At 53.7% G+C, this 20644-nt stretch overlaps 1 protein-coding gene across 4 annotated transcripts in view; it reads left to right on the top strand.

The window, feature by feature from the left end:
* Nucleotides 1–20644, top strand: part of CTBP2 (C-terminal binding protein 2) — a 125558-nt gene that overhangs the window by 25180 nt on the left and 79734 nt on the right. The gene's annotated exons all lie outside the window — the stretch shown is intronic.

The raw sequence follows: 20644 nt of genomic DNA, 5'->3' as shown, positions 1-20644 counted from the left end.
ATGGTACTAATAGTGAAGTTCTTAACTAACTAGCTGAAAAGTTGGTGGCTTCACCTGCCCAGTGGTATAAGGAAAGAGTGACCTGGTCATCTGCTTCTGAACGATCCAGGGAAACCCGCACGGGGTCACCATGAGTCAGCTGAGCACCAGAGTCGGCTCCACAGCACCCACCAGCAGTGCTGAGTGCTTGGCGCGGGGACCAGGTCCTTGCATGAGTGGGAGTGACCTCCAGGCAGGGACCGACCAGGGCAGGAGTGCCATCCAGGGAAGGGAGAGTTATGGCATCCCTAGTTCACGGTGGCCCCCATGCATGGGGGAGGCTGGTGCTACCAGCCCTGTGGCCAGCCCAGGGTCAGCTGTGGACTGGACGCGCGGTGGTCTACAGGGTTTGTGTAAATTGAGGTCCTCTGGCTGGGAATTGAACCCAGGTCTCCCGAGTAAAGGCAAGCGTTCTCCCACTGAATGCCTATAAGGAGCTGGCCTGAGCTCCACCTCCCCCTCCCGCTGGTCCTTCTGCAGAGGCTGCCCTGCAGTGCCATCTTCTCACCCCACCCCAATGGGAGTCTTTTCCACCCTGTGGGTGGAGCCCTGTTTGGGTATTTTAAACACACCCAGCTGATGCTGGTGGGTAACCAGGGAGCCTGCCTGCTGCCTGCCAGCCCTCACCTGGTTGTCCTGGTGGGCGGGTCCCAGTTGAGGCCCCTGGGCCCCAGAGAAGGCTTGGCTGTGGAACCAGGAAAGCCTCCTGCCCAACCCTAAGTGGGAGAAGACGCCTCTCCCCAAGGAGTGTCATGGCACAGAGGCAGGATCCTCCAAACCCCCCCAGGTCAGTTACCCCCTGTGGCTCCAGAAGGCAGCCTGTGAGTGAAGGTGGCCGGGGGCGGGGTGTAAAGATGGGAGGGTAGCTGCCAGGGCCCCCACCTTCTGCCTGCTGAGAAGGGCATCTGGGACCCTCCTGCCTGGTTTGTGTAACTGGAAGGAGAGCTGCCGCCTAGGCAGATAGGTTGCAGGCTTGACTCGGGCCATCTGCGGGTGCCGTGCCAGGCCGGGCATGGGGGCTGGACGGCTCGATTTGGGGTGGGGGCAGGGGTGTGTGCATTTTTATTGACTAAGAATCAAGTCTTCAGTGTCCCCCAAGAAGTCTGGGGCAGCTGTGTCTCCTGATGGGGTGAGGGAAAGAGGGAGGAAGAGGAGCCAGGCTGGGCTTGGCCACCCCAGGGGCCTCCTCCGGCACAGCTGCATAGAGACCGGTGGTGGCAGTGTCCAAGGGAGCGGACAGAGGCCAGGTCACGGAGCGTGTGGGTCGCACCTGCAGCCTTGGTACTGGGGATGAGGTAGGGCTGGAGGAGGACTTGTGGGGACAGCAGCACAGGCTGTGAGGGTCTGCTGCCCTCGGTTTGGTCCAGGAAAGGAGGGGCAGCCCCACTTCTGTCACAGGTTCCCTTCCTGTGGATAGCTGGGTGCTCTGACCCTGAAGCCCACCTCCCTCAGGAGCCCCCCTCTCGGTGAAAGTGCCCTGGAGTGAAGCTGAGGGCAGCCCATGCTTGCGGGCACCCCCACCCTCACCCATCCTGGCAGAGCTACCTTGACTTACTCGGTGGGCCTGCTTTAGGATTGGTCCCTGTGAATTCTCCATGGTGGGAGGCGCCCCCTGAGCCCACCTTTGAGTTGCGATCGAATACAATTCCAAGATGGGTGATGGGCAGGAGGAAAACAGGTGTGGGTGTGTGAGTGGCGTCTGGCCCCTCTGTGGCCCACACCTGCTCCCCTCTGGCCACTTAGGAAAACCTGGCCCTGGGTGGGGCGTCTGGGTGGGGCGTGGTCTTGCTTGTGCTCCAACAGCACACCTGGGAAGGCGTCCATGGGCAGCGCCTCCTGGACCCAGGTGTCATCCATCGGCCGTGAACAAATAGCTCTTCGCGTCTGGGCGCCAGCGACACATGGGGTGGTGCCCCTGTGCACCAGGGGGCTTTCGGCAGCTGCTTTCTGTGGGCCCCAATCACCAGACCTTTCTTCCAAATTACCGCTAGGCGGGCTCATGGCCCGCTTTTGGGATGTGTCCTGTCTTGGACTCAACATTGACGGCCTGTGTGTTCTGTCGAAGGCAGAAAGAAGATACCCTTCCCAGGTCCCGCCAGCTTCCAGTGACATCCAGTTTACAGTTTGGTTGTGCCCTCTGGGTTCTGATGAGACAGGGAAGGGGGTGAGGGTCTGTGACGGCCCAGACTCCTGGGAAGAAGGGGCCACCCTTTGATGGCTATTGAGCAAGCATCCCAGCCGGCCGGGGCTCAGCGTGCTTATCTGCCCTCTGCTTTAAGCATCAGATCCAGCTGCTACACACACCTAAGAATCGCTCCCACTTCATTAACCTTATTTACTGAGACAGGCAAGTGCCTCGTTGCTAACTAACTGCAAGGTGTGGCTTGGGGGAGATGTGCCCACCAGCCACTTAGTCCATGCGAGGTGAACCTGCTAATCTGCTCCCATGAAGATTTCAGCCCCATTCTACCCTTTGCTTCTGTCTCTGTGAGTTGGAATCTCCTGGGTGGTGAGATTGGGTGGGGGGGGGGGGGGCTGAAGTGTGGCACAGGAAACCTTGGCTTGACTCCCAGGTACAGTCCAGGTACTGCTCAACCTCCTCAGATGGTGGGAGAGTCGGAGCAGGCATCTTTGAAGGCAGTGCTGCCCAGCCCCACCTGGTGTCAGAAGGTGACTGCAAGTTAGAGCAGCGGGCAGGGAACCCCTCTCCCCACTGTCCCTCCCCTCCTCTGACTCCCCCTTAGAAGCTGTCCTAGCCCACGTGCCATCCTGCAGTGAGGTGGGGGTGGAGGGGGTGTTCTTAGAAGTAGGTCACTTGTGCTGGTGTCTCTCCAGTTGTGGTCCCCACTATTCTGAGGGGAGTTCATTTGCGGGGCTGTCATTCTAAGCCTCATTTTTTTGCACCATACCATTAAAAATGTTAAAGTGTTTGCTGATTTGTGTTTATTGAAATGAAATTCATTAGGATGATGTGAAAATAGCGCTCAACTGTTTACCAAGCCCGGGCTCTTGTTTTTGATATTTCAGCACATCATCTGTTCTCACTTGAATGTTGTGGAATTTGTGGGTAAAGTGTTATACAGATGAAAAAATCCACATTCGAGTGGATGGGTTTTTTTATTATTCAAATGAGGAGTTCATAAGAACATTCTTTGCAAGGTGCTTGATTTGGCATGTGAATCCATCTGGGTGCCTTGCGGGTGTTGGGGGCTTTCAGGTGTGCCTGGAAGCGGCTGTGGTGGGGATGTGCCTCTGGGCCAGGTGCCCTGTTAGCCGCTGGCTGGGTTAATTCAGCCCCTCACCCGCTGTGTGACCTCTCACCCAATCTCGGAGCCCTGGGTCACCTCTAAGGTAGCAAAAATGGTCTCTCACAGGGTGGCAGGGAGACACTGGGCCCTCTTCCCAGACGTGGGGTGGCTGGGCATCTGGTCTGGGCCCCATTGCAACCTAGCGGCTCAGGAATGCCAGTGGGAGATGCCCAGGGAGCTGTGGTTTCACCAAACCCTCTGGGAACTCCGGATTCCACTGGCTTTTACACACAATCACACTGTCCCATTGCCCACGTTGGCGTGCATGCTGGTGTCTCTCAGCTCCGATGGCATCGTGTCAGGCGTGAGGAGGGTGAGCACGTTCGGCCTACCGTGTTAAGAGTTGGGCATTTTCTAACCAAGGGGCTTTTTCTGTTGACCCATGGTCCTATAGGGTCACCGTGAGTCCGAACCTCAGCCTGAGGCTTTTCTGTCTCCATGTATGCAACACTTCACTCAGTGGCATTCGGTTGGTTTGGGTGGTGGTCTGGTGGTGACCACACTGGTTCGTCGTGGCGTGACTGGTCGCTAGAGGATTTAGTAATTATGGTTGTAAGCGTGTCCAGCAGGGCTCAGGTAAGCTGGGGTTCCATGTGCCATACTGGCTGTCTTCCACCCGGCTCCAGGACCAAGCGCTGGAAAAGGTGAATGTGTGGGAGGGGCCAGATGGCCAATAGCAACCCACCTCCGCCCTTCCAGGGTGTGGGAGGGGCTGGAAATGGTGGCAGGACCTCCGCCCAGGCCCTTGATTGTTCTTGCCAGTGGAGCAGGGGAGGGAATGTGTGTCACTTCCGGCTGAGGTAGTGACAGTAAGAGAGTGACAGACAGTAGCCGGCTCCCTTTACCCTGAGGGGTGACAGCCACTCCAGCTGAGGATGTCCTTGGGGAGGACTGGGTCTCTGAGTCAGCCTGAGGTGACAAGCATCCACCCACCAGGATGGGCTGGTCACACAAGGGGGGCAACTTGGGGTTTGGTTTGCCAGTTAAAACAGTGTCAGCTTAGTACTTAATAAGGATGGGTCTGGTGGTGGGCGAGCTGTTGAGTCCATCAAAGTCAGCCTCCAGCCCTGCTCCCACTGCCCTTATCCCGTCACCAACCTCAACCGCTTGGCTTCTAGGCCTCCTGCCTATTCCTTGGTTCACCGTGTCCCTAAGTCACTCGTGTTCGGGAGTATCCCAGCTGCCCGCCTGAAAGTTCTGGGAGGATGGGCTGGCAACAAGGAGTCCCTGCCTACCGGAAGTTGCCCACCCGGCCAGTGCTGGCTCCGGAGATCCTGGGTTCTAAGCGGAAGAAGTCCTTGCTGCAGCGCTGTACCTGACCTGGTGAGGCAGCCACGAGGCTCTCTCCTGGCACTCTGGAAATGTCATTGGCCCTAACTGCTGGAGTCCATCCTTTGCTTGCAGAGCAGGACCCCTGGCGGCTGGTGTAGTGGTTCTGCATTGGGCTGTGATCGCGTGGTCAGCAGTTCGAAACCACCAGCAGCTCTGAGGGAGAAAGATGGGACTTTCTACTCCTGAGAGTCCCAGGGGGGGTCGCTATGAGCCAGCACTGACTTGATGGCAGTGAGTTAGGTTTGGGTCTCGGTGTAGCAAAGTTGATGCTCCTTTCAGCTGGTGACACAGGTGGGGACAGGCCTCCTGGTGGCTGGCTTTGGCCAAGAATTCTTCTCAGCCTTGGCGTGCACAGCAGGCCTCGAGAAGTCTTTCTAGCCCAGCGGTTCTCAACCGTGGGTTGTTTGTCCTCGAAGGGTCACCACAACATAAGGAACTGTATGAAAGGGCCGCGGCATCAGGAAGGTTGAGAACCAGTGTTCTAGCGTCGGACCTTTCTCTGCCTCGAGGTGCGCCCTCTCCAGTGGGATGGGGAGTGAACAGGTATAATTCTAAGTAAGACGGCCCAGAGTGAAAGTGCCAGTGAGTCCCCCAGCTTGAATATAGGGACTGTGAACTCTGGTGGGAGAAAGCTGTGTCCGGTCACTTCCAGGACCTTCCAGATCAGAGTTCTAGGACTCTTGGCTGAGGGCTGGTGCCTCTTTATTTTCCAGCCCCCCAAAACCAAACCCACTGCCTCCGGTGGATTCCACTCACTGTGATCCTGCAGGACAGGGAAGAACTCCGTAGGGTTTCGTGGCTGCTCACGAGGATCCTGTGCGTGGATGCAGAAGCAGTTGTGGGAATAGAACAGGGAATACTTGCAGGATTTAAAATCAGGAAAGGTGTGTGTCAGGGTTGTAGCCTCTCAGTTGTCTCCATACTTACTCAGTCTGTATGCTGATCACATTATCTGAGGAGCTGCCTGTCCATCAGTGGAGGAAGGCTCATTAACCATCTGCAGTCTACAGATGGCACAGCCTTGCGTGCTGGGAGTGAGGAGGACCTGGAGCACTTGCTGGTGAAGATCATGGATTATAGCCTTCCATACGGACTGCAGCTCAGTGAAAAGAAAGCAACATCGGGATAAATGGAGAAAAGGTCGAAGTTGCCGGGGATTTTCGTCTTGCTTGGAACCACGACCAGTGCTCACGAAGCGACAGTGGATCTCCGCACAAGACCTCTTTTAACATGTTGGCAAGCAGGGACGTGACTCTGAAGACTGAGGAGCACCTGACGCAAGCCATGGCATTTCTAAGCACCTTGTACTTATGCAGGTGAAAGTTGGACATTGAATAAGGAAGACCGAAGCACCGTGGTTGCCAAAAGAACCAGCAAATCTGTCTTTGGGAGAAGTACATCCAGAATGTTCCCTGGAGGCAAGGATGGTGAGACTTCGCTTCATATACTTTGGACATGTTAGCGGGAGGGACCAGTCCCTGGAGAAACACGGCGTGCTTGGTGGGAAGTGGAGAGGCAGGGAACCAGAGGAAGGTCATTGATGAGCTGAATTAACACCGTGGCTGCTGCCACCATGGGCTCAGACAGAAGAGGAATGGTAAGGTTGGCACAGGACTGGGCAGTGTTTCCTTTTGCTGTGCTTGGGGTTTCTGTGAGTCGGAACCTGTAAGCTCTATGGCACCAACTTCCCATCTTCCCTCCGTGGAGCATGCCAACAGGGCTCTTCCAACAGCACCAAACAAAGGTACCACCATCAAGTTGGTGCCAACTCGGTGCCACCCAGTAGTGATAGCTCCTCGTAAATTGATTGGCTTTCACCCTTGCTGGAGCGCGGTGAGGGGGGACAGGACTGACACCCCACACACCACCCCAAGTGTCTAGGCCACTTTTTTTTTGTTTTTATTTTATTTTATTTTTAAATTATTTTAACAATTTATTGGGGCTCATACAATTCTTTTCACAGTTCATACATCAATTGTATAAAGCACATCCATACATTCCCTGCCCCAATCATTCTCAAAGCAATCCCTGCCCCAATCATTCTCAAAGCATTTGCTCTCCACTTAAGCCCCTTGCATCAGGTCCTCTCCCCCCCCCCCCCCCCCCCCCCCCCCGCCACTTTTTTTTTTAAGTGGGAAGCTGTGCGACTTTTCCACACTCCTGCTGTAAAAGACTTGAGGAAGGAGAGAGTGCCACCCAGCTGTGAGCCTGCTGGGGCAGGGCTTCAGGTGGAGGGGCCCCGTGGGTTGAGGGTGGTTCGTGCTTCTCAGGGTGGCTTGAGGCTGCACTGGCCTTCAAGACGTTGAGGAGGAGAGGGTTGGAAACCCCAGGTACCTGGTCCTGTGGAGGGGTTGCCACCCCGGGTCCCCTCGAGGTCTTAGGCTGTTGCTGGAAGAGAAGGCAGGGCCTGCTTGTAGCTGCTTCAACACTTGGGGTTGGAGTGGTCGTTCTTCCTTGGGCCTGGGGTACTTGAGGTGGAGGATTTCTGCTCCTGGGGTGGCTGCCCTCCACCCCACTGTGGTGTCTGCCCTTCCTTGAAGACACAGGAATGGGCTGAGCTGAGGTTTTGGAAATTCCTGGAAGGCTACTTGGCATTGCCTCCCACAGGTAACTGCAGCTTTAAGGCAGTCAGAAACCTGGGAGGACCTGCCCAGTGATTAGCTCCATGGCCAGATTCTACTGCCAATACCCCTGGCCATCCCTCTGCCCACCTGACAGCCCATTTTGTACTTGCCAGTACACGTGTGTTACCTGAAGTCCACTGGTTCAGGGTCTTAAAAGATGATCGGTTATGGTTTATTGAAATGTAAATGGGTTTGGACCAGACTGGTTAGCTATAGCAGGCTTTCCTGTGACTAGCAGTCTCCTGTAAACCATGGGTTCCCAGCCTTATTTGACCTACCATTCGTTTTTCAGAAAAAAGTAAAAAGTCACTCAGCCTCCCCACCAACCCCCCAGCATTTAAAAATGCTAGTACTCCAGCCCCTAATCCAGGGTAAAGTATAAACTCCAAACCAGGATCACTGCTGTCGGGTCAGTTTGACTCAGAGTGACCCTATAGGACGGTCTACACTGCCCTGTGCGCTTCCAAGATGGAAGTGGATGGTAGCTTTTCCCCCAAAAAACAGTTAAGACGAACACTTTCAGGGAGTAGAAAGCCCTATCTTTCTCTCATGGTGAAGTACTGGTATGTAACTGCACTTGCAGCCCCCCTCCCCTGTGTCCATCATTCCAATGTCCTCTCCTGGTGGGCTCCTTATTACCCACTTTGAGAGACACCGGTATAGAGAGTGTGCAGCTGCTTGTTTGCTGGTGGAGCTCATAGACACAGCAGACACCAGTTAAACACGTTCCTCCCCTGCTCCCAGGCACTGCCCCCGCCCACCTGCCCCCCCTTCCTTTCTAACCCTTTGAGTTGCTGATGTCATTGTTACTCCTCCATATGCTCAAGGCAGACGATCTTTACGAAGCATGTCTGCTCACCCAAGATTCACAGCCTTAGAAAACAGCACGTTGCTCAGAATCAAAGTCGGCCTCGTAGCTGCGGATTAGACATTTGGGTGATTTTATAGCTTAGAGATTCAGAAGATCTTTTTGGTTTAACTCTAAGGATGATCTCAGGGCAATACTCGTTAGGGGCCATGCAACCTCAACCTCTGACTCCAAAATGGATTCTCGGTGGAGTTGAAACTCTCTTCTACATGTCCCCCCTTTTGATCAAGATTCTGAAATAGTATCTGTGATTAAAACATGCTGTAGTGGTAAGCCAGCACCAGTCAAGTCAGTTCTTTGTGGGCAAAGGAAGGAAGCAGTGGTTCACAGTCAGTTAACCACCTATCCATGGGTTTTCTGGAGTTTTCCCTTTGATGTAGAACTTGGAGGTTTTCGGAAGGATGGCAATGACCGATTGGTCAAGGAGCATGAGGAACAAGAAAGAACAGGGCTCTCAGTCAAGGAGCTTTTGACAGAAGCACCTCCCTGGACAGCTTCCTGCAAGGTGCCTCAAGATAGCCGCGCACACTAGCCCCCCAGGCACATCCTCTTACCATGTTTTCCACCAGAGATTATTTTTGCCTCCGCACAAATTTTGTACACTCATTCACACATAGGACTCTATATGCAAATGTGCGACATACATAGGCCTCGTGGAGGTTTCAGAAAGTTTGTGGCACAATGGGACTAACATAGCGGTCTCAGCCTGTGGGACCGCAACCCCTTTGGGGGGGTCTTAGGAACCTAGACACCGCACCTCTAGCCGGCTCCAGGCGGGACCGCCCACATGCAGATACGTACACCTGCAAGTACCCGGCGTGACGGCCCTTACCCATGCTGCACCATGCTTCAAGACAAAATGCCACTTATTTGTCCTTAGAAATAAATATTTAACAACCTATAATTACGTAGTGTTTGTGATGAATCACTGTGCTTTCATGATGTTCAACTTGTAACAATGAAAATAAGTCCTGCCTATCAGATATTTACATGACGGTTCATAACAGTAGCAAAATGACAGTGATGAAGTAGCAAAGAAGATAACTTTGATTGGGGGTCGCTGTGTGACAGGGTCGCAGCATGAGGAAGGTTGAGAACCGCTGCCCTGGAAGATCATGGGGTCTTTATACAGACTTGGGAGCAGCCTCAGTGGGCAGCATTTGCCCCGTCTTCTCTTGGCGGACACTTGGCTGACTTCCAGACTCTGGCGTTTCTGAATATAGCCACGCGCATCAGCGTTCTTGTGTCGGTCTTTTCGTGGGCATCTGCTTTTATTTCTCTTGGGCCCGTTCCTAGAGACGGGGTTGCTGGCCCCTAGAGATGTATTGTGTTTCGTTGCATTCAGCAACGAGAAGATGGTACACTTCCACCAACCTGTTTCCACAGACCTCGGAGATAAATGTGGTTTGGGGTCCAGATCTCTGCAGTAAGGCGAGCCCCACGAATGAAGCTTCTCTATGTAGTGTGTCTGGAGGCTACCTTTGTAGGGTGCAATAGCATGTTGAAATATGAGATTGACCACTGTGTGCCATGGGAAGTGAGCGTGGGCCCCCAGGAAAGTGGCCTCAGGAGCATTGCTCTATCCATGCAGGCTTGACACAAAAGTTTGTTTTGTTTTGTTTTTAAAGCGAAGGGCAATAAAACAAGGTGTATCTACATGCAGTTTGGGGGCGGGGTCCCTTTTTAAAGATCATGAGTAGGATTTCCGCGTTGAGCAAAGCACAGTGGGGTTGGAGGAACTTGTGGGCGGGACACCTTCTCATGCTTGCTGCTGAGAATGGTCTTGGTCATGAAGCGTGACTGCCTGTGAAAGATAGGACTAGGGATCGTGTCTGAGAGTCATGGCGTCAGCAAGGTGGCCTTTCTCCACAAACCTGCAGAAGTTTCTGGGAGCTTCCTTCCAAGAGGGCCAGTGCTTTAGTAATTCTAGAGTTCTTTCTGCATCACTGGCTGGGGTTGGGGATTGGGGGGCCTGTGGACCTCGCCATCTCTGGAAAAAGTAGGGGCTCCTTCTGAGGTTCATTTTCCCCTCTCATGTTTCCTTCCTCCCCTCAAGCCCTTCTCCTCGCCGGGGCGCCACAGATGAGAGCCGAGAGGGGCGTCAGGCCTCTGGTTCAGTGCATCCTGGTGAACTCTGTTCCTTCTGAAGGTCTCTGTTGTGCCGTCATGACGAACAGAAGTTGGTTTGGAAGCGTGTTCGTGGTCAGTAAGTGTTGGGGTGGGGACACAGGTCCTCACCAGCCCAGCAGTCCCGCAGTCTGGTTGGGCTGGCCTCACTGGCCTGGTCAGGCTGTTTCTGGTGTCACCAATTCAATCTAGGGCCAGGACTTTGGGAGGTTTGTGTTTAGGGGTGTTTGCATGTCCCTTGAGTGAATTCTTTTTTTACTTACCATATGTACTCGAGTATAAGCTGACCCAAATATCAGTCGAGGCACCTAATTTTACCACAAAATTGCATTAAAATGTGCTGAAAAGCTCAGCTTATACTCGAGTATATACAGTATGTCTATCCTACCTCCAAGGACTTGAGACCCAGGAGGCTGGCGGAGGGGGTGGAAGAAAGGCTCTCACACTAACCAGATTCACTGCTGTCCAGTCGATGCCAACTTGACAACCTTACGGGACAGGGTAGAACTGCCCTCCAGGCGTTTCCGAGACTCAATCTTCATAGGAGTAACAAGGCTCATCCTTGTGGCTGTGGGTTTTGAACAGCTGACCTTGTGGTTAGCAGCAGCCCAATGCATAACCCGATGTGCCATCTGAGCGTGAAATGTAATGAAAGAGTGTAAAATGGCAGCTGGCCACGTCTGACCTCTGCCGTAATGAGGGACGGAGAATCGATGTCAACAGCCCACGGCTTATTCCTGTGAGGCAACGGTCAGAATTCCCCCCTCCACCCTTTTTTACCCATGCTGTTGTTGTTGTTGATTTGTGTAAGCATTGATGAATATAAAGTAATTTTTTAAAGTCTTGGACCATTTTAGTTATTCATTCATTAACATCGTCATCTAACGGTCAGAATCTTTCAAAATCTGTTGGACCTTGTGACTCATTGAAACATCTAAAAGCTAACTGCAGACGCCTTTTGGGGACATCTCAACTGATGCCGTCATCACTGCCTTGTTCCTTTTTCTTTCAAAAATCGTTTTATTGGTGCTTATAGCTCTTGGCACAATCCATACACAATCCGTTCTGTCAAGCACATTTGTACATACATTGCCATCCTTTTCAAAACACTATTTCTCCTTGAGCCCTTGGTATCAGCTCATTCCCCTCCCTCACCCTCCCTTGTACCCATTCTTAATACCGCCTCTCCCATGGGCACTGAGACCCTCGTGTCTGCTGGGTTTGACAATCTATTGGAATAGCTTCGTGGGACCCTGCTCGGGATGACGGGGTTTATTGGGGCAGGTCGCTGATTACAGTTTGGGACTAGATGTAATCATCCTGGGTATCAGTTGGGGTCAGAGTAGAGAACAGAGTTGCCTGTGCCTTAACAGATTGGGGGGAGGTACCCAAAGATTGGCAGTGGACAGACAGCCCCTTGCTCAGGCGCCGTTCCTAGCATAGACCCTGAGCACTCTGCACCGTTGGCCATCATGTCATGCCCAGGTGTCCACTCTCGGCCATCAAGTCAGGTGTCGTCATTGCTGGTACCCAGGCCCAGTGGTAGGAGGGCTACTGTGCTGTGCTTAAAGCCTGAAGTCATCAGGGCTCTGGTTTTCTGAGCATGTCACTGCTTGCCAGATACTGGGAGTCACTCGGGGGCCAGGCTTGCCTTTGCTCCGGTTCCAGAGGTGACGCTGGTCCTGCTTCCAGCCCCAAACTCGACCCACTGCCCCAAGAGACCACATAGGACAGAGTAGAAGTGCTGTGAGGAGCTTCCAAGACTGCACATCTTCCTGGGAGCAAACAGCCTCATCGTCATCACACGAAGCTAGTGCATTTGAACCCTCCACCTTTCTGTTAACCCACCGCTGCCCTGGAGATGCTCACGACCCCTCATTAGAGAAACCACTGTGGCGCGCATGATTTAGCATTTGGCTGCCGACTGTAAGGTTGACCTGAACACCCTCCTCCTGTCCTCAGAGGTGCCATAGGAGAAAGGCCTGACCATCCTCCTGTGGGAGAGTCACGGCCCGGAGAACCCCAGACAGCAGCTGGGCTCCAACACATGGAGTTGGAATCAAGTTCACGCCACCCAGCCATGACCATCAACCAGCTCCCCAATGTGAGCACAAGGCAAGCTGGCCCCGTGGCTCGGTCGAAAGTTCCTTGACATTTGATCTCCAGGAACTCTAGGCCTTAAACTGAGCTGAGGAGGAAGGCTGGGGGTGTAAGGCTTCTGGGTATCCCTGAGTGTTTCAGAAGAAATATATATCTCTGCTCTGGGTTTAAATATAGCTTTGGTGTTTGCTACTGAGACAGGATAAGCAATGGAGTATGTAGGTCATTGACTTAGTCGGGTGAGTTCAGAGGTTTTCTTAGAATCTAATTAATACTGTCTGGGCTATCAGGATTAGGGTACACAGAACCCATCAAATCTTGGGGGCTGGGAAAAGACCTGCCGGAACAATCACAAACTTATGTCCCCGTAGGGTGCCAACACTGCGTTTATGCAGTGGCTCAGTGTTCTCAGCGGCACTCCCTGCTCTAGGCTTGTGATGGGGCTCTGGGGGCAGGCTGGGGACTGTGGTCCTGTGAACCCCTTTCAACGAGGAGAAGGAGGGGGAGTGGAGGTCGAGGGGACCTGTGCCAGTGGGGCGTTGTCATGCAGTCCTGCCTCAGCCCGCCTTGTTTGGAATTGCATGTTTAAAAGGCAAACTGCCACCCCCATCTGAAGGTATGTGACATTTACAAAGAAAGGTCTCTAGCCGAAGTTCGGCTTGACAGCTTCCAATTATATTTGAAAGAGTTTTCCTTTTGAAAAAGAGAATGAATCAAGCTATTGGAAATAAGGATCACAAAGACCTTAAACACGTTTAATCGAATGAGATATTTAATTTATGTAAAACGCCGTTGTTATGCAAACGGGAGAGGCCTCTCCTGTGTGAAGCTGATCCAGTGCTGTTGAATTGAAGCCCAGAGCGGTTTTCTGAGCGAATGGCTCTTAGAAGTTGAGGGGGAAAGAAGTGTGGTTATGGAAATACTTAATATCGGTCCACTTGGACCTCATGGCACCTTTGGGGCCTAGAGGGAGGTGTTTGGCTTTTCCTTGCTGGGCGGTACAGTGAGGATCAACTCCTGTGCTGTGGGTAAAGGCTGGATGACAGACTGCCCTGGAATTTTCTTCTTTGGGAGTCTTTGAATCAGCAGGGAGTTACCAGGAAGGGAGCTCACCAGGAAGGGAGCTCGCTTGCCAGCTCTCCTTAAAAGGGAGGCAGGAGATGTGGGGGGTGGGGAGGGGGGTGAGGGGGCCCACAAAGGCCTTGGTTGACAGTGAGATCCAGTGTTAGCAAAAAGGGTGTGTGCAGGACGGTCAGGTCCCTTTGCCTGTGAGCAGGCTCTGGGGTAGGCGGCTCCCGACCCTGCCCACCTTTGAGTACACACAACTCCAGAACCTTCTCTGAGCGAGCTGCTTCTTGGGAGTCGTCCAGCCCACCGGGGCTGCCTTGTTGGCCTGCTCAGCCCGCTGGCTGCCTGTGGTTTCGGTTTCAGCCAGGCAGGCCGGGCAAGAGGGTCTGGAGTGCCCTGTACAGGCAGCCTGCTCAAGCTGGCTCTCCTCTGCCCTCCTGTTGGGTGGCTTTGCGCTGTGGCTGTGCCCGGTAGGGGGCTCCGTGATTGTGCTCACTCCCAGTTGTCTTTGCCAGCCCCCGCCGAGAAAAGCTGTTCATGAGCTGACAGCCTGGCTGGGCTCCTGATCCCAGAGCAGCTCCGACGATGTGACGGGTGCCAGCGTCCAGCCCTGAAGACTGCCCACGGGCTGGACAGCACGGTTCCAGACATAGTTTCAAAGTGGGGCAGGCCTCCTGGTTCCTCAGACGGGATAGAGACTCTTTGTTTAGATGAGTTACAGCGGCCCGGCAATCGGCTACAAACCACAGTAGTGGGCTGTGCGGACCCACCGCAGTGCCGAGGAAGAAAGGCCTGGCAGGGCACTCCCAGAAGGGCAGCAGCAAAGGGGACCCTGTGGGGCAGTTCCACCCTGTCACATGGCGTGGCTTGAAATTGGAAGCTACCTGACAGCCATGGGTTTTGGGGTTGGTCGATAGAATCACCTACAATAGGAGAGGGTCCCTTACCTCTGAACTTGACACCTTCCTGGGTACCTCTAGCAAAGCTATGGCAACCATATCACCAGCCGGACCTTCCCGTAGATGCTGCCCTCCCCGCGAGTCCCGCCTCTCTGGTGTGGCACACATGCCTCGTGCGTGTGCCTGGGTTTTACTGGGCATAGTTGGCGCATGTGCCACGCCTCGTTTCCTGTAAGCTCCACCTCAGTCAAGATGCTGGGTCCCCTGTGTGGTCCTCACTGCTCTCCTGCTCCCTCCCAGCCCCTAACCCCCGGCAGCTGCTCCTCCGGTCCCCATCTCTGTGACTGCAGCGTCTCCAGGATGTTGCAGGAGAGGATGGTACAGCATGGAACCGCCCACGCTTGGCACGGCTTCCTTTGAGGTTCAAGCTGTCGCGTGTCGCAAGAGTTCGCTCCTGTGTGCTGCTGACGAGTACCCAGCCCCCCTCTCCTCCCAGAGACTTTAGGCCCAGACGTCGCCCAGGATCACGGCGATGGGGAGGGGCAGCCCCTCCCCCCTTCAGCGCCAAGAGGACTGGGCACCTCTATTCCAAACCAAACTCTGCCCGCAAGTCCATACCAATTGCTAGTCAATTCCCCTCCTGTAGAACTGGGTAGAGCCGCTCCTGTGGGTTTCGAAACTGCAATTCTTCGCCGAAGAAGAAAGCCCTGTCTTTTTCCAGCAGGGCAGCTGGCGATTTCAAACGGCTGACCTTGCACTTAGCATGGTCCCCCTGCCGTGTACCCCCACCCTTCTTTAACTTCATGCATGGGAAAGTTGCGAGTTGCTTGGCTGATTTGGGGGGCCAGTAGGATCCCCCTTACCCTTGTGGGTGGTGGTCACCTGTACCCCAGCATTTTTCCTGGGGCAGGTCAACTGAAGTGCGTGGGGACCCAGAGCTTGAGGTGCAGGTCTACCTCACCACGGGCTCTGCTGGATGGGGCAGATGTTTGTGACAAAGTGAGCTAGCAGGACTTCGTGTAAAGAAAACCGTTCCCATCGCTGTAGACAGTTGCTTGACTCCAAATGTCTGCGTGTGTAGTTTTCGTGTTCACCCCAGGATGAGGCTGGCATTGTGTGATGATTAGCATCCGAGAGGAGGGTGAGCTGTGCCTTTCCATGCCTACCAGCGGTTATGCGTGCACATGTGTGGTAGCCGAGGGCTCCTGGGCTGTGTCCTCGCTGCCTGGGAATCAGTAGGTCAGGTCACGTCACGGGCTGCAGGGCCTCTGTCTCCTCTTGCTTTGGGGTTCAGACCGCGAGACAAGCCCTGCCTGCTCTTCTGTGACCTGAGACGTCCCAGGACCCAGGCCGACCTCTGTTAACTCTCATGTAGGTTTCCGCGCGCAGCCCGGCCCAGTGAGTGCTGTGTGTTCACTCTGGTTCCTGTGGTGGGGGCTCCCTGTTCTGGACCCCTCGGGAGAGGGGCAAGCATCTTTACATCCTTGATGCAGGTGTGACAGGACCATCCTGGTTGCAGGGTGGGGGTGGGGTCACCAGTGTGGACAAAATCAGGTGGGACTTGGAAAGGACGGGCCCAAACAGATCCAAGACACCAGTTCAAGCCTCCACCCCATTTCTACGGCACAACCAAGGGATGTCCCACCCTTGTTTCTGAGTTGCTCCCCCCCCCCCCCAAAGCAAACTCCTCCTGCCGTCAGGGAATCACTCAAGTTCCTGTAGTCAGTTTGATTCCGTATCGGTAATTCCTCAAAGCATATTGCTCAAGACAGACGCGCCCCCAACTAGTTCAGTGAAAAGAACCCTGCTGGTGGAGTGGCTAGGTAGGCACTGAGCCGTTACAGCAGGACCAGCTGTTCAAAACCACCGGCCGCACTTGCAGAAAGAGGGGGCTTTCTACGCCCAGAAAGGGTCAGGATCCACTGAACAGTGAATTTGAGTTTGGGTTTGGAGCCCAATGAGACTATTGTTTGATTTTAAGAACACGCTGTGAGATTTTTGAATTCGGGTTTGCAGGTGATCGATTGCTAGACCCTAGGGTCGTGTTTGGACCACCAGTCCCTGGCTGTGCCCTGCACTGTTTCTACCTCCCAGGGATTCCCTATCAGAATGTCTAGGGGACGGCTTTATTAAACAGCTGCATTTATACATTCATACTCCCATGACTTAGGAAGTGGCTCTGTTGGAGGCCTTCTGTCACTCGACTATGGGGGGAGGTCTTCCTTCCAAGATCTGTGGACCAGCATCCTTGGAGATCTCCGAGTGTTGGCAGCAAGTTTCCCCTGGGTCCAGGAGGTCCCCAGTGCAGCGACCTTGGGTCCAAAGGACGTGGCTCCACTCCCAGCTCTTCTTTCCTCGACGGCTCTCCCTCTTCCGTCTGTCCACACAGCAAGCGAGGGCTGTGAGCTGAGGCAGGGGTGTTGCATCCCCATCCCCTTGAAACAGCCTGGCTGTTCAAGTCGGCCACATCATGAGGAGGGCCCGTGGTTAATTACATCATCACATACATGCCAGCTGACATCATCACATAACTCCCGAACCACCAACAGTCATTGCCCAGTCAAGCTGACACACATTTTTTTGGTGAACACAACTCAGTCCCCTGGCTGTGCCCTGCTAACAGCCATGACTCCCAGGAGCCTCTGGGCCAGCCAGCTCAGCCGCTTCCCATCTGTGGCCAGCTGGGCAGTCTGGGGTGTGGAAAGCAGTAGCATGGCTTCGCAAAATGACGTGGTTGTGTGGGTGGCTGCTCCTGGATGCATCTGGGTCCTCCTTTCTTTAAAACATTGCCCGTGCCCGCCCCCAGCAGCAGCAGCACCGCCACCACCACTCCGTAGCCATTCACTCATGGTCCGGCTTCCAGCGGTTGGCTTCTCACCTGGCACTCGCTTGCCCTGCCAGTTTCTAGAGCTTTCTAAAGTTTCTAGAGCCCTGCAAGCTTCTAGAGCTTGACCTGGACTCCCTGGGTGCAGTATTCTGTGCTCCCACCCCCAGTGTCCCAAAGCTAAACAGCCGCAGGACTGCACGGGGGAGCCGCGATTAATGGCCTGCATCTGAGACAACAGTGGGAAATGAGCCTGCTTTATTTCATTTTCCTTTAAAAAATGGCGCGTTTCCAGGCTTCTCTAGTTTTCCACCGGCCGCCCTGACACTGGAAGACGACAAGAGCTCTGTGCTCTTGGCCTGGGACCTTACATTCTTCAAACCAAAAATCAGCGGAACATAGTATTATTACAAAGTTTCCATAAACATCCCCTCAGACATAATGTATGTAAAGTTTCTACCTTCAGGGCAGTTCTTTTCATGTTTTTTTTCTCTTCCCCTGATGTTGAAACTTAAGAACCGGGCTGTGGAGTTGATCTTAAGCCTCTTGATGGCAGTGGTGTAGGGGTGCCATAGAGGGAAGACTACTTTCAGGTTGCGGGTTTGGTTTGGTTTGGGGTTTGTTCCTGCCTCCTCCCCTCCCCTCAGTGAAGACTCATTGTTCTAATGCCGATGAGCACGCCTCATTACTAGGCCCAGAGTCCTGGGCTGGGTGCCGTGACAGGGCTCCCGCTGTGCCATGGACCACGGGGCTTTCTCAGCTCACTCCTGGAAAACAATAGCAAGTGGCTTTCCGCCTGGGGGGGTGGGCGGGGTCAGTCCTTTCTGCGTAAGTTGGTGATTCAAGTTTGGGCATGTGTGTGAGTGCGTGTGCATGTGTTTATGCAGGGGGCCCATCAGCCCCAAGCTACTTGTCCTGGCCCTCACTAGCTGGAGGGGGCTCACCCTTTGCACCTGCCTGATCTTTACCCTCCTTACTGTCCCGAGGCAACCCTGGTGGTACACACTGCTCCCGGGTCTGCCGAGGGCTTCTTGGGAAGAGGCCTGCGCTCCCTCACCCTTGCCCTGGGATGTGGGCAGCTGTGGAGGACAGGGGCGCACCCAGAGCTTAGGGGCCCTACTGAGTTGCAAGGCCAGGGACCACCTGCAACCTCTTGAGGCCCGTGCTCCGGATTGTGATCCAGTCTTTGGCACTCAGTGAGTGGCGCTCAGTATCAGCTGAGCGAATCCACAACGCGTACATGTGGAGTCGGATCAAGAAGTGTCTCAGGAAGCCCAGGGATTCCTGAGTGGTCGGATCCTCACCTTTCCCGTGGGAGACCTGAGTTCGATTCCTGGCCACTGCACCTCACACGCAGCCGTCACCCGACTGTTAGTGGAGACTTACATGCAGCTGTGATGTTGACCGGCTATAGCAGAGCGGCCAGACGGAAAGGGACTAGGGAGAGACGCCTGGCGATCTGCTGTGCCAGGGTTGTCATGAGTCTGGAACAAACGGGACAGTCTGGCGGCCAGCAGACCTTTCCTGGGTACATTCATTGACATCAGTTGTGGGTGGGTTGGGGAAAAGATTTGCCAGGTGCTGTGTGATAGGCTTGCCCAGGTGGGTGTGGTCGGCCCCTGGAGGAAGTCTCCTGACCAGCAGCCCTTTTGTCAACTGATGGGAGACCCTGGCTGGCTGGCATTGCAGCTTGGTGGGCTGAGCAGCCTTTTGCCCCCCTGGGGGTCACCTGGGTGCTTGTAACCCGCCAAGTCACCTTTGCCGAGTCTTGTAAACTCCTGGAAGTTCTTAGGGAAACCTTGCCAAGAACCAGCCTCCTGGCAGACCTGCAGGGCACAGCGTGGTGCGGCACTGTCGCTGACCCAAGCCCTAGTGGCTGGAACAAGGGTTTCTGAATCTTGCCACCTTCTACAGCCGCTCCATTTTTAAAGTACTTCTCGTGACCTCCCGTAGGACTGAGCATTTGCTAGAGGGACTCGGACAGCGTGGCAAGTCTTTGAATGTTCTTAGTCCACAAGATGAGAGGGGCTGCCAGCCTTCCTGAATGTCCCCCTGGCCATCCATGACGTGGCATTGCCTCACGGAAGCCTGTGTCCTTATCCTCTTTGGTCCACTTTGTAATGAGAAGTATCTCTATGATCGAGAGCAGAAGTTGAGCTGCAAACACCACCCCCTCCCCAACTGATGTTAACATTTCTCTCATGTAAAAAAAATTTAGGTAACAACTGGGGGGGAAATTTTGATAACACATTATACAGACAAAAGCTTTCATTTTCTATTTGGAATTTTCTACCAAGTCAAAAGGATCAATAGAATTGAGAAGTAAACAATAGGTATGAAAAAGATAGTTCACGGTACAGGAAAATTAACAGCATGTAAGCAAATGAGATATTGCTTAATTTCATGCACAATAATAGAAAATCCAAATTAAGATGCTCCCAAGATGGTATCTATCCTATCTGATTGGCAAAGCCACAATATTTTTTCAATCATCTCCACCCTTTCCCTGACATACAACTCGCATCTCACACACCTCACAGTCGAGTCACATTCACAGCCTGGGCCACCATCGCGTTCTCGTTTCTTCGTGCTTGTGCGTGTTGGCTGCCCACGTCCCCACTGTCCCTTTAAAACGTTTGCCTGTCCTGAGTCTGAGATATAGAAAAACATCCCCCAAAATCAAAACACAGCCCAACAACGGCAAAATGAAACCGAAAAAAAAAAAAACTGAATCAAAAACACTAGAACCTGAGGCATCTGTACATTGGGTCCAGAGGGAGCAGCAGGAGGCCCAGAGCTCTAGAGGGGTGCCCCACAGCAGGCAAGGATACGCATCTTGTTACATAGTGAGATCATTTGGTTTCCTGTTCTGTTGGAAGTGCCATGGGCTGCCACAAGAACGGACAAATCTGTCTTGAAGGCAGGAAGCCGGTTTGGTCCTGACGGGGTGGGTGGGCCCCGCGGGAGGGTCGTGGTGAACAGCTTCTCCCTCCTCTGGGGCTCAGCAGGGACACTCCATTTGCAGAGCAACATCGGTGTTGTGATTCTGCCCTCTATGAACAAGGCCCTGAAGATGCCCGTATTGGGCATCCCTGTGCTGCTCAGGTGTGGGCCATTGGCCATTGTTGGCCTCGTGTTGAGGGGGGCTCACTCCCTGCCTGCCAGAAGTGGCCCAAGTCTCACAGATGGCACCATCTGTAGCGACCCCCCACCCCCCACCCATGTGGCCTAACGAATGTGTCTGCTCCCTAATGCTTCGCCTCAATTCATACTGCATTTGCAAAGAAAGTGCCGTTTTATTGAACATTAAGATTGGATTCTTAACTGAGTAATCAATTCCAGCAGTAAGTTAAAATGCCTTCTATTAATGGACAACTGTACCCGTGCGTTCATCAGAGAGCCAGAAGATGAAGAGTTGTCAGCATTTATGTAATGGCACATAAACCATAGGTTTA

Source organism: Tenrec ecaudatus, chromosome 16 (genome assembly GCF_050624435.1).
Source record: "Tenrec ecaudatus isolate mTenEca1 chromosome 16, mTenEca1.hap1, whole genome shotgun sequence".
NCBI lineage: Eukaryota > Metazoa > Chordata > Mammalia > Afrosoricida > Tenrecidae > Tenrec > Tenrec ecaudatus.
The sequence above is the reverse complement of the archived record's forward strand: the minus strand, read 5'-3'. Positions and strand labels throughout refer to the sequence as shown.